The sequence below is a fragment of the Talpa europaea genome (genome assembly GCF_964194135.1).
Source record: "Talpa europaea genome assembly, chromosome: 14".
NCBI classification, from domain to species: domain Eukaryota; kingdom Metazoa; phylum Chordata; class Mammalia; order Eulipotyphla; family Talpidae; genus Talpa; species Talpa europaea.
Genome location: NC_140082.1, coordinates 14,613,499 through 14,627,129, shown reverse-complemented (window position 1 = coordinate 14,627,129; position 13,631 = coordinate 14,613,499).

Here is a 13,631-nt window from a genome sequence, read left to right as displayed (position 1 = left end):
AGATGTCCAGGATAGGAGGTTTCTCTACAGTGCTCTGCACTTCCTGAAGCAGACAGTTCTCAAAGTAGCCAGAGGGTGGATTCCAGATTTTCAAGAACTGGACCTGGCACCTGGAAGAATTTATCAGGATGTGGCAGAAACTCTGGCACTGGATATTTTTATTTCTGAATTTTGGATCTGTCGACCTTGCTTTGAGAAAAGAGACGACGACTGAGCAAGCACTGCCACCAACAATGACTGTTACTGGGAATTAGGAAACCTGAGTTTCTGCCACACCCTTGGTGTAAACAGGACGACACTCCATCCAAAGTGAACTACGGTACTTGTCGTTTTCCAAAATGCCTTACTCTACCATCTCTGTGCTTTTTTTTTTTTTTTAATTTATCTATTTATACAAGAATCAGGGTATAGGCCAGATGTGTGGGAGGGTGAGAGGATTCAAGATCTCTATACTTCTATTCATGATCTCTTCTTAACCCAGAATGCCTCGCTGTCAGAACTCTGGTTTCCTCACTATCCAACTCAGATGCCTTTACCCAGAAATGGTCTTTTTTTTAATTGAGTGCTCTCGTTTGTCCTGTATCTTGTATTCAATACATATAATATCAAAGGTATTTAATATATATAATACTTTGCAAAATGACTTACTTGCATGCATTTGCTCTTTTTCCTAAAAGCCAGTCCCTTGAAAGCAGGGGCCTGGTCTTTGTCCACACCTGCTACCACTTGGTGAAGAACTTGATAGAAATTTAGAGAGCAGGAATAAACTCTGTTTTCACCTAATTACTCTTAATGAGAAGTCAAGTCACTCAATGTGGGCCATGTGTCCTCCTTTTTTTCACATTTTCTTATTTTTTAATTGTAAATTTAAAAACAGTAAGGGAGCCCTAAAACAAAGAGAAACCAATATGTTACATGCAGATGGGTACAAGGACCAGGGCCAGGATACCTTATTATCTACCACTCAGTATATAATCTTGTTAAAGAGAAAATTAAGGGCAGCTTTTAAAAGGATGAAAATTTAAGGGAAGCACTTATATCACCTGTGAAGCCATTTTCTCCCCCACCACTCATTGCCCAGCAGTCTGAATACAGTCAAATTACTCCCCAAAGTATGTGTTCCTGTCTGTTACTTCCCTGAGACAGCTTATTCTCAAGAGTCAGGAAACAGTGTTTGCAGAGAACTGTCTGCTCTTACCATTACTGATTGTTAATCATAAGACATTTTCCTCCCCATCTATCACCTGTCAGCTTCTAAACCAGGCTTGTAATACCTGTCAGGCAGCTAATGTGCTGCTAGCAGACCTACCTGTGTTAAGGGTCTTCTGTTTGTAACTCCGTGCATTTGTTACTTATTTTGTCCCTTCTAGTCCTGTGCCTCCTGATTGCTGAGTGTTCACCTGGATATCCTGACAACCTTCCTTGTGTTGTTCCATCAGTCTACACGTCGGGTACCTGGATTTTTGCCCTTGGTGATTCCTACCACCTTACTACTGAAGAAGACACCATTCCAGTGGACCACTGTGACTCAAGAGGCTTTTTAGCCATCATGATGTGGCCTTCACCTCAACTCCTGTCCTGTTCTACCCATATTCAGCACCGCCCTTTATAGTGAAGTCAAACTCAAGCCAAATAGTTGAAGCTGTTTTATTACAACAACGGCCCAGTTTGTTCCATGAGTGTGCATTTCATTTTTAAGTTAAAGTCTTCAGAGACACGTAAATTTGGACCAGGGGACTTTTAGTTGTCAACACTGAAGAATGGCAACATCTTTTTGAAAGAATCATTGGGCCACACCCCGCACTCTCAAATGATCAAAGCTCATGAAGTATCTAGGATCCCATCAAGGTTACTGGACCCTGTTTTTCCATTTCATATTTGCAGTAGCCTACTGAATGAGAAAGCAGATAATCTGACCATTGGGATTAAGACAATGGCACAGTGAACTCTAGCATCTTCATTGGGATTACTCAGGAACCAGAACTTTTCACACATGTGAGAAATTCTACCAAGGAATCCCTTTACCTAACAGCATCTCACAAAACTCCAATCAGATTCCAGAAAAGACCTCTTGATATATCCAGGTAGAACCCATATGGTAATCCCTTATGTTTATATAGCACTTTACAGTTTCAAGCACTTTTTACATGCATTAATCTCAATTATGAAATTATAATCCCTTTTTGTAAATAAGGAAATGGAAATCTAAAAGGTTATCCAAGGTAACACAGCTATAAAGTGGTAGAGACCAGGCCTTCTGACTCCCAGTCCAGTATTCTCTTTAGAATTAACCTCTACTTTACCTACAGTGTTAAAAACATCTGGAGATTGGGAACTCCAGAAAAGTTTCCAACTTCCTGATCTGTTGTCCTCAGTCAGACAAGATGTCATAAATGTGATAGCTGCACCTAGACCAGAATTCCGTGGCAGCACCCCTAAGGTTTAAGGACTGTCTCCACGGTGATAGATTACCTAGTCTACAAGACAATTGTTTATCTAATTAGACTACCCAGCATGAAATAAACCTGCTTTTGGAGCTTTCATCCATCTTTATGGAGTTCCAGAGATGGCCTAATTGGTGAAATATATATGGTCCTTTATACCCACACTAATATTTACTCAAAATGAGCCATATACCTAGAGTAGTATTGTTTTTATGTATGGATGGATATATGAGCTACACATATTGTGCAGGAACTTCTGTAGATCAGTAAGTTGGTAAAATATGTGTGCCCTCATAATGCAGTGTAATACGTTGAAGAATCTCAGAAGGCTTGTAACAAAGAGCCTCATTGAGCTCCTTAGTCCAGTATGTGCTAAGTTTTAATCAAGCACAGAATATTTGTTTTGCAACATTCTTTTTAATGGAATGGGGAGACTGCTTTAGAGCAGTATAGCCAGTGCTTCACAATTGCCAGCAGATTACCATAGAGATCCAAGAATAAGCATCTTTGAAACCCCCTTTTACCTTTTCATTAACTGCTTAAATTAGTATGTCTTCATCATTAAGAAACCTGAATCTTGACCATTATTTTCTGTCAAAGGAACCTTTAGAAGACTTGGGGGGGAATATGGGGCAGGGGTAGGAATTTGGGGGGAAATGGGGGAAAGTTAATTCTGCCACCAAATTGGATGAGTTCTGTGACATTTATCAATGTACTACTTTCTGTCCCTAGAATTGAAATGTCAACCTATTGTAGTTCAAGGGCATTGATTCTTAGGTGTGGGAGGAGGAGGATGGAGGAAAAGGAAAAAGGGTAGAGGAGATACTTATTAAAACTTGAGCTTCGCTTGAAGTCATCCAACTGTGGGCCTATTGGAATGATAATTTATGAAGAAATGAGTGCATTTTGCAGCTATATGCTAAATGCAAAAACCCCAAGGCTGTTATCACTTAAACCTATGGCCTTGTTCTGTGATAGTCATTGCAAGAAGTGCAATTTCAACTCTCCATTTTGTAATGTGGTCCACTTTAGAGAAGGATTAATAGAACACCTTGGCTTACCATAGGCTTTATTCACACAGTTGCTGGTTTCTATGATCTATTTTTTGTATTTCAGCATTTTGTGAACAACTTACTCTTAGATCATTGGTTTTCCAAAGGCTTTGTGGCCATGAAGCCCACTGAATGAAAACCATGTGGATGCCCAGAGTAAAAATGAAGCTGCTCTGGATGAAGCAGGAGTGGGGGGCCTGAAACCCATCACAAGCATCTATCTTTACCGCCGTGGTGAGACCTCAGGAGACTTCTTACAACATTCACAATTCTTCAGAGAACAGTTTGAAAACTACTGCCATTGCAAACAATATTTTGATCTGAATGACATTCTCATCTGTACCTCTACCTAACATGGTAAACATTCTTAGGAATACTTACTGTGTATAAATTCAGAAGATTGCAAGAAAATGATCATATTTTTGCACCCCCCCCCCCGAGTAGTTATATGGACTGAAAGTGGTGTCACATGGACATAGATTAACAGCTTTCTACAAAGATGGACTTCCAGTGATTCCTGGGATTGGACATACCCAGAGAACAGTTCATACACTGACAACCGCTCCTTAGTCAGCTTCCCTCACACACTTCAGATACTATCGTGGTACTTGAAATACATGACTTCTAAGTCTCAATCCTCCTTGGTACCTGAATCACCAAGTGGTGAAGCTAATGCCTCATTGAGGCCATATTAGATCAACTTGAACATTGGACAGCTCATCCTCGGCCATGGTACCGTACTTCATGTGCAAGGGATAACCATTATGAAAGAATTCAAAATACTGGCGACATTACTTAAAAGAGTACCTGGTTATCATCTGTTTCTCAAAATATAAGTCACTATGACTCAGCCAGTGGCAGTTGCACTGCCCCTTGGTTTCTATTCAGTTTAGCTGCTGCTTCCAAGTAAATGAGTGAATAACCTTTTATTAAAAAATCTTCATCACTGACGTATCTGCCTATTCTGCTTCAAAATTATATATACTCAGCTCTAACTACACATAACACTGGATCCAGAAAAGACAAGCTTTGAACATCCATTCTTGTGTATGTGACTTAAAATGCGGCAATTAGAAATTTTTCATCTAGCCCATCAGAAGGTGTCCTTTTAAGATGGGTCTTTTGATGTCTGGTACCAGTGACTGTCGGGGCTAGGTATTTAGATGTAAGCCCTTTGACCAGGCCGTGATAGCTTCCTTGCTGAACATCTCAAATTGCATTATCCTTTACCTTTTCGCTGGAAATGTACACTGACTTGGAAAAAAATCTACAACGCCTACAGCTAAGGATTTTATCAGACTCAAGCTTCATACTGCTGCTTCCTAATGTCACAAGATCACAGCCCTTTGTTCTTGCAGATGTTTTCATGGCGTTTGATCCATCTCAAAACTTTTATACTGATTCAGAGTGGCTGACTTCATTCCTTGCCATAAGATACTTTCAGGCATTAAGACAACTTACCTGTTTCTACAGGAAGGATTTGAATTCCCAGACCAGATCATATTAAACAAGTAAACTTTGATGCATGTCATGAGAAAAATCACATTCCTTCTCAGTCCAATTACGGGCCAGCTTTCCTCAACTAGTATAATGAATGCACTGGTTAAATGTTAGGAATGGTTTCTTTCTGTCTCATCCTTTAAACGAATCGTGATTACATGACTCAGTCTACAAATCGTCAAACAACGCCTAAGTGTGGTTACACTGTCCACCCTCAACAAATGAAAATAAGTTCTGGATAACTAGTCTCCTTACATATACAACTATTATTTGTAAAGAAGAAATCATCTACAAACTGTTTCTCTGCTACCTTCAAATAGCAGCTCAATGTTTTCTCTCCCATACTTTCCAGAAAAACTGATCAATACCACCAGTCATTCTCTTTAATCCTGTCAAAATGAGGGGCTTATGGTGAGGATGATCTGATAGAGTCTAATGTATGCTGTATATAGAATTGATGGTTTAATTAAAAAGGAAAAAAAATGCCTACAACTCAAACCTGACATCTGACCTACTATCTCCATGCCTCAGAACTCATCTAAGTCTCTCAGCACCATTCAACCAATCTGAGACCATAACACTATAAGATGATTCTCAGATGAACTGAGTTACAGAGGATGAAGACTTGATTACCAAAGAAAGTAGGGCTAACCTTGATGAACCTGGCGCTCCCAACCCTATGGCTCCCAGGTGTAGCATAGGCTTCTAAACACAACCTCAGTTCAGTATTGAGGATATAATATAGACTTCTTCCAAGCTGAAAGTTTTGGGGCAGAGCAGGAAGTTGAAAGCTACTGCACTTGATTGGCCCTTTAAGATCAGAATAAACCCTATGGATTAACCCTGAATTAATCAGGGTACAAACTTGTTTACAGAGCTTCGATATTAATCTGCCTGTTCTTCCAGATCATATCCTGATTATTGGTATGGCTGGCCCTGCTGAAGGAACCCTACTTGCCTCTACCTGACTCTGCTCTTGCCTGCCTTTTTTTTCTTGGCATGTTGCTGCAATCAGACTGACTTTGCCTTGAGAAGACTACAACATACCCAGTTCCACCAAGGACTTTTGAACAGAGACAGCCTGCATTTCACCGTACCAGGACTTAATGTTCACAAAAGAAAGGATCATGCTGTACATTCCTTGACCAGCAGCACATCCCTCCTCCCTTTTTAAGTGCAGAATAAGCCTCTATGCCTATATATGATCATTTTCAGCTCTGGAACTCTTGTCTAGCAGAACTAAAGGAGTATAGCCGATCAAAAGCACTGTATGTTCCTCTCTTGCAATAACAAAGCAATGAATCTGAAATGTACCACTTTGACTTGACAAAGGACTTGAAGGAACACTAAGTTTTCCATTAAGCTTAAATTTACCACTGACATGAATAGCCTCACAGAACTGTTTGCCATTGGGAGGCTCTTGTCCTTCACATCAGCAAGATAGTTGGGCTCGCAGACTCATGACCACTGAGTTTACTTATATAAAATCATTGTAACATCCAAAGTATACTACTGGGCATGATTTTTCCATTCAAATGGATTACAAACTTCCTGAGGACAGGACAAACTTAGTTCTCATGATGTTTTTCCAAAAACTTTTGTTGTCAAGGAAGTAATGCCAGCTGTTACCATTCATCTTTATGAGCAGAGATTAAACCTTTTTTTTTAAATATCTGGTCTCATTGACATCAATTTTTGATGTCTCTCTCTTTGTAACAACTTCCTGATGTTTCCCAGAGCCACCTCCTTACTTTCAGGCCACATTTGTCAGACTCTCTGACCGCAACCTTAGACTTCATGGATGAGCTTGTAATTCAAACCTGATCAGTCTGCATAGTCCATCTCCTTGACCATAATGACTGGTTCAGGAATGGTCATGTGATTCAGATTGCTCCAGTGACACTCAACTGTGGAGTTATACTGAACTGTGGAGGAGATGCTCAGAGCTCTGTTTACTGAGGTTATTTTGTAGGATTAAAAAACTCAAACCAACAGGGCCGCCATGTCAAACAAGCCTGTGAAAGAATGAAGCCAGTGCAGAGGAAAGCAGAGCCAAATGATGGAGAGACTTGAGTCTTGATGGCAATGTTTGTGCCCCTGGATCCAACCGTGCCTGAAGCTAAAAACCCCCTGGACTTTTCAGTTATGTGAACCAATAAATGCCCTTTTTTGCTTAAGTTACTCTGAGTTGGGTTTCTATTGCTTGAAATTGAGTCCTCAATAATATAGTATCTACCAGTATTGAAACTTGGAAGATCCAAGAATTTAGTAAGCTAGAAGTAATGGCTACCCTGAAATAATTTTCCAAACTGAAAGGCAAAAGAAACTAACAATGTTTAAGATGCTACAGAAGCATAAAAAATACTTTCATGGTAGAAAAACTAAACATCAGTAAAGGGTTAATTAACACAAGGCTCATCCATAAAAGAAAATCTATTGACATGAATGAAGTACAGTTATTGTGTGTGGACATGGAAAAATGGCTAGGATATCTTAAACGAAACAATAGAAAAGTGTATAGTATGAACTCATTTCAAAATTTGTGCTTATAATGCATAGAAAAGTATTGACTTTCAACAGACTTTCAACTTTATACGTTTCTGTATTTGAATATTTTTACACTACCCATTACTTTAAACTTTATTTTAAAGGAATTATTAAAATTCAGTGCTTAATGGTTTACCTTGACAAGCTGCTTATCATTGAGCCTGTTTTGTTAAATGTAAAATATCTACCTTTATATTAGTGAATTTAGATTAATATGTTCATCGTCCATTCAAACGATCAGATTTTGCACTTTGAGATTTTCAGAACTCTAATTATTCAGTAATTTTTTGAGCACATTTCTTTAAATGCATGATTGTATTTGGTTATCAGAACTTCATAGTTTGTTACTATTCTAGTTCCCAGTGTTAACCTACCTCTACTCCTTAGTTCACCGTACATAAAAAGAAAGTCACATTTTCTTTGAAATCCTTGAATTTTCTGATCTCACCGCAATCAAGGTCAACAATGCCTTTTTTTATTGATAAATCCACTACATATATCCTGGCTGCTACCCGTTGTAGTTTCCTCCCATCAGTTAAATATAGGCTTAGTAGATCATCTATTGAGTTTTGCCTTCCCCAAATCATTTCCCTTTCCTTTAGTGGTAGATCCCTACTCTTCCGTGGTAATGCTACTCCATCCCATTCTGTGGTTTTACTGGAAATAGTTCAGTATTCTGGCCTTGTGATCAAGCTTGTCCAATCAAAATTCCCCTCCAGGGGGCCTCCCTGGTGGTGCAGGGGTTAAAGACAGAGCTATCAAGCCATCACCAGCTACTGCAGCACGAGTTGGATCCCTGGCTGGCCAGGGAGCTAACCCACATGGCACAGCAGACCTCGCCTACCTCACCCGCTGCTCTCCTCAGCATTGTATTTCAGTAAATCTGCCTGTTCTGCTCCCCACGCTGATGAATCCTCTCACCCTTCCTCACCTCTGGCTTATACCCCAGTTCTTGTATGCATAAATAAATCTTTAAAAAAAAAAAAATCCCCCTCCAGGCCTTTTGCATCCTAGGAGAGGTAACACAAAATTGAAGGCAAAATTTGGATAATCAGGTAGCTGTTGATCATAGGACAATTTGAAGTGATTAAGATCAAGATCATTGAGGCAGGCTGGTTACTTGGATTACATTGGATAATTTAGTGAGAACAAGCTCAGACCCGAAGAAACTATTGCAGGTTTCAAATAAATCCAGGGCCTTACTGTGCAGCATGAATGAGTCCCTTAGTGCTTCTCCCTTACCCTAGACATTCCTGTTAGTTATAAGATCCTCTTGGTGTGTCATGTAAATAAACCTAAAAACTACTTCCACTCTGTTTCCCTCATTCAAGGGAACAGTAAGTGTTGCTAGGACTATTGTGATGCCTTCTAATGGTGTCACTCCCTCCACTGTTAGCCAGCTACAGTCCATTTTCTGCAGAGGTGCTGGAATAGTTTTTGATACGCAGATCTGATTTTGTCACTCCCCGGCCTGAAACCTTTCAATAGTTCTCCCACTATTTCAGAGATTTTATCTTTCTGAGTCTGTTATCTTGCTTTTCAAGCCTCATCTTTTACCATTTCAAAGAGGAATAGTTCAATGTTGTATATTGGGGTTTCCTGCGATATTTCACTTGAAAATTACACATTTTTAAAAACACAAGTAGGTTCCATTAAGATGGGAAAAGTCAGAACCCATTAATAATTCAGAACTATTCGTGTTACTTACTGTTGCTATAGCTCCAGGTTTTCTTCGAATATTCTCTTTCCATGAAATTTTTTAATTAAATCTGATTTGTAACTTCATACACCCATAGCAGGTGCCTAGAAGGCAACCAAATCCCTACCTCACAATATAATACAAAAATAAATATTAGAAGGTCTACAAATTTAAATGTTAAAGTGAAATATTGGAAGAATTCTTGGGAAATGTATAATTTTATAATGGGTGATCAACAAAACAGGAAAACTACAAGTCATAAAGGAAATTGTAGACATTTGACTATATAAAGCAAATTTTGAGAAAACAATAGCTTTATAAAAGACGCATGGGGAAATATTTCCAACATAAGTGACAGATTCATGGTTCATATCCCTAATATACAAAAAGTTCCTACAAACAACTATAAAACAATCACACGAATAGAGAACACCCAATAGAGAACTCAGAAGAAAGACCCAGAGTAATAGTGACTACCCATTTACTTGGTGCTTACTATATGAGATTCAGGTGATTTACAAGATTAATTTTTTTAATCCTCCCAGTTTGCCCTATGATACAGGTAATATCCCTGTTGTATACCAAAGGAAACAGTCTCAAAGGAATTAAGTAACTTTCCAAGTTAGACAATAGGTGCTCACTCATTTTGAGCTATGATTCAAAATCAGTTGGTCTCACTCTAACCATTATGCTCTTTGGTATTTAAATTCACATAAAAGAGGGCAAAGTGGAAATGTAGTCAGTGAGAGATGAATCAAAACAAATAACAAAGGTACCATTGGTCACCTATCAATGTGGTAAAATTTAAAAGAATGATGTATTGATGTGCTGGAAAGAATTAGGGTAAATGAAAATGTTTATACATTGTTGATGGAAATGTGGATTATTCCAATCAACTCCTGGCCAGGGAGTTGACCCACATGGTGCAGTAGACCTCTCCTGTCTCACCTGTTGCTCCCCTTAGCAGTGTATTTCAGTAGATCCACCTGCTCTGCTCCCTACTGTCTCTCTGGTGAATCCTCTAACTCCCCACACCTCTGGCCTACATCCCAGTTCTTGTATGCATAATTTAAAAAAAAAAATTTTTTTTAAGTTTTAAAAAAAAAAAAGACAGTTGGTTAGTTCATACATTTTTAGGGTTGTCTGTGATAGATCTTCGGTTCCGAGTGACTGGCCCTCTATCTTGGATAGGCCACTCCATACAGCAGAGAAAGTACTGTCCTTGAGGGTGCCACATGCTAACAAAAACTGGTTGTCTTCTGGTTCTGTTCTTCCTAGAATAAATACCACATTTCCCAGCCTCCCTTTCTGATAGACAGAATGCATGTACTAAATTTCTGCCAGTGGGTTATAAGCAATTTAGGAAATTTGTGCTTAAAGAGTGTATGACTACCTCCTCTTCCTTTTGTTCTGTCAGGCAGATGTGGGTTTAATGGCTAGAACTTGAGCATGTCACTGCTGAAACATAAAGCTGTGTGAAATAATGATGGAGCAACAATTTAGAAGGAGCCTAGGTTCCTGATGAATGGAGTCCTCATATCAGGCCTGAACTCTTTACCTCTGGAATTTGTTTACAAGATAGGCTTCTATACTCTACGTAATTGGTGTTTGAGGTTTTCTCTCCCTTACAACTGAGCCCGATCTTCCCACAAATAATTTCATGGAAATATGTCTTAGGAACATCTAATTACATTTGTTCTAATTTTATAGTACTGGAGTAAACTACCCCTTCGGATTCACTGACAAGAAGGTAGTGCCCTAGGTGGATGACTGATCGGGTCATGAACCAGTCATATACCTCCCATCATAAATTAATAAATGAGCCCTTTGTTTTATTAGCAAGACACCTTTCCTTTTATGCTCAGAGACCCTACTGCTCTTGCTTTTTTCTTCCCAACATCTACCCCCACTTCTTTTGCACATCCGTTTTCCTCTGGGTTTCAGCCCTCCTCCACTTCCTGTTTGTATGCTAGCTACCTCTGGCTCCAGAGTGAGCACATCTCCTAGGCAGATCTACCAGAGTGCTGCAGCCCTTTGGTGTGGGCACTTGAATAAAGGTATAGTATAACTCCTAGGCCAAACCAACCTTATACAAACAGCTAATTCTGGGAGGTTGTGGATGACAAGTTTAAATAACTGAAAAAGATTTCTTTTTAATTATTTTTTTAAATCCACTGAATTTAAAATTATAAGATTGCATACCTGGCACTGCTGGCAACTAACTTCCCATCACAAGGAGATTGCCTATCTGAAAGTGGGACTTACATAGGGGACTGAGAGAGAAAACAAAATCCTAAACACATTGTTCCCTGGATGCATCCATGCCTGAAGCTAAACTAATCCTGGACATTTTTTACCAATACTATTGCCTATTCAGTTTGAGGGGTCTACTCTTTTCATGAAATGTTTAGTCCTGACTATGCCATCCATTTCATCTTATTACCAGCACCCAGGATATAGAAAGTGCTTAAGAAATATTATGAAATAAATTTATTAGAAGCAGAAACACAGAGTCTCTTAACTCCAAAAGACTGAGCCACAGAAGTTGCTGCACTAGCAAAGCTAAGGATGCTGACAAGTTACTTAACCTCTCTGAGCCTGTCTATTCAAATTTTTTTTTTTTTTTTTTTTTTTTTTTTTAGTAGCTGTTTTCAGATTGGGAGGATTAGGAGAGATAATGAAAACATAGTACTAAAACTGTTCTGGCATCTAGTAAGCCCTCAGTAAATGGCAGTTGTTAGTAATAATGTTACTAAGGCGATAATACCTGGAGACCTCTCAACTCAGCCTTGCCTCCTTTTCACCTCAACTTGCTAGTGTCCATGACACACACATATTCCAATCTCTTATAAGGAAAATTGGTTTCCTTATCACCTCGGGAGTGCTGGTGGCAGCAAAACATGTCATGTTCAGTTTCTCTTGTGGGCTTCCGTCCTTGGATGCCCTCCATGCCAGTTGGCCTGTTAGCAAGTGTAGAGGAAGGAGTCCAATTGTCATTGCTAGAAATATGACCTTTCTCATCTATATCAGAGCAGGCAGCCCATTTGGGAGGCTGCACATTCCAGAAGGACAAGTGAGTCACCCCTGCATTGGCCAGGGCTCCAGACTGCTCCTTGTTTTAAAACAGTACAGGTTTGTTTAAGTCAAAGTCTCGATCCTTCATACCAGTATTTTTATGTTCAGGTATAATTCAGAATATCCCTAGAATATGGCTCTGTCCTAGGTTGCCATCCAGAACTGCTAGACCTTAGAATCAGGGGAATGGGCCAAAACCAGATTTCACCATGTGGTGAGCACTCAGGGCCTGGGGACCTCTGGGGTCATCCTTGCCATCCTAAGGTAACAGCCTCAAACAAAAACTACCCAGTCACGTTTGCCTGATTTGACACTTGGTTTTGTGGACAGGAACTCTGATTTCGCAGTTTCAGAAGATCCCTTGGATTTGTTTGGTGTTTGTTGTTTGCCTAGAGAAAGTATTTAAATCCAAACTCTGTTTTAGGTGGTCCCAGATTTGGGAGACACACACAGATCGTGACTTCAGAGTCATTGGAGCAGATATAGATAAGGGACTAGGATAGGATAGGGTTTGGAGGAGGGCTATTAAACCCAGACTTCCATCACAAAGATTGGCTGACAAGATCAAAAGACAATGACAATAGTCCTCAAAATGGCATTCAATCTACATCCCACTTCAGAACATATTGATGTCATGTCCTATGAATTGACATTTTTTAAAGATTTATTTATTTATGCATACAAGAACTGGTACAGGGCCTTCCCGGTGGCGCAGCAGGTTGCACGCTGCGCTGTGAAGCTGTCCGCAGCCTCTGCAGTGCAGGTTCAATTCCCGGCCTGCCAGGAGAAACCCACATGGCATTGGCAGATCTCTCCTGCCTTGTCCACTGCTCCCCTCACACTGCTCCACAGTGTCTTCGGTCTGTCTGCCTGTTCTGCTCCCCGCTCTCTCTGGTGAATTCTCTCACCCTTCTGTGCTTCTGACCTGTACCCCAGTTCTTGTGTGAATAAATAAATCTTAAAAAAAATAGAACTGGGGGCCCTTCCCTGGTGGCGCAGCAGTTTAGTGCTGGGCTGCGAAGCTGCCTGCAGCCTCTACAGCGCCGGTTTGAACCCTGGCCGCCGGGCAAGGGTCCCACATGGTGCGCAGACCTATCCTGCTGCCCGCTGCTCCCCTCAGCAGTGTACTTCGGTCCTTCTGCCTGCTCTGCTCCCCGCTCTGGCTCTGGTGAATCCTCTCACCCTCCCGCGCTTCTGAATGTACCCAGTGCTTGTATAAATAAATAAATCTTTAAAAAAAAAATAGAACTGGGGTACAGACCAGAGGTGCAGGGGGTGAGAGTATTCACCAGAGAGAGTGGGGAGCAGAACAGG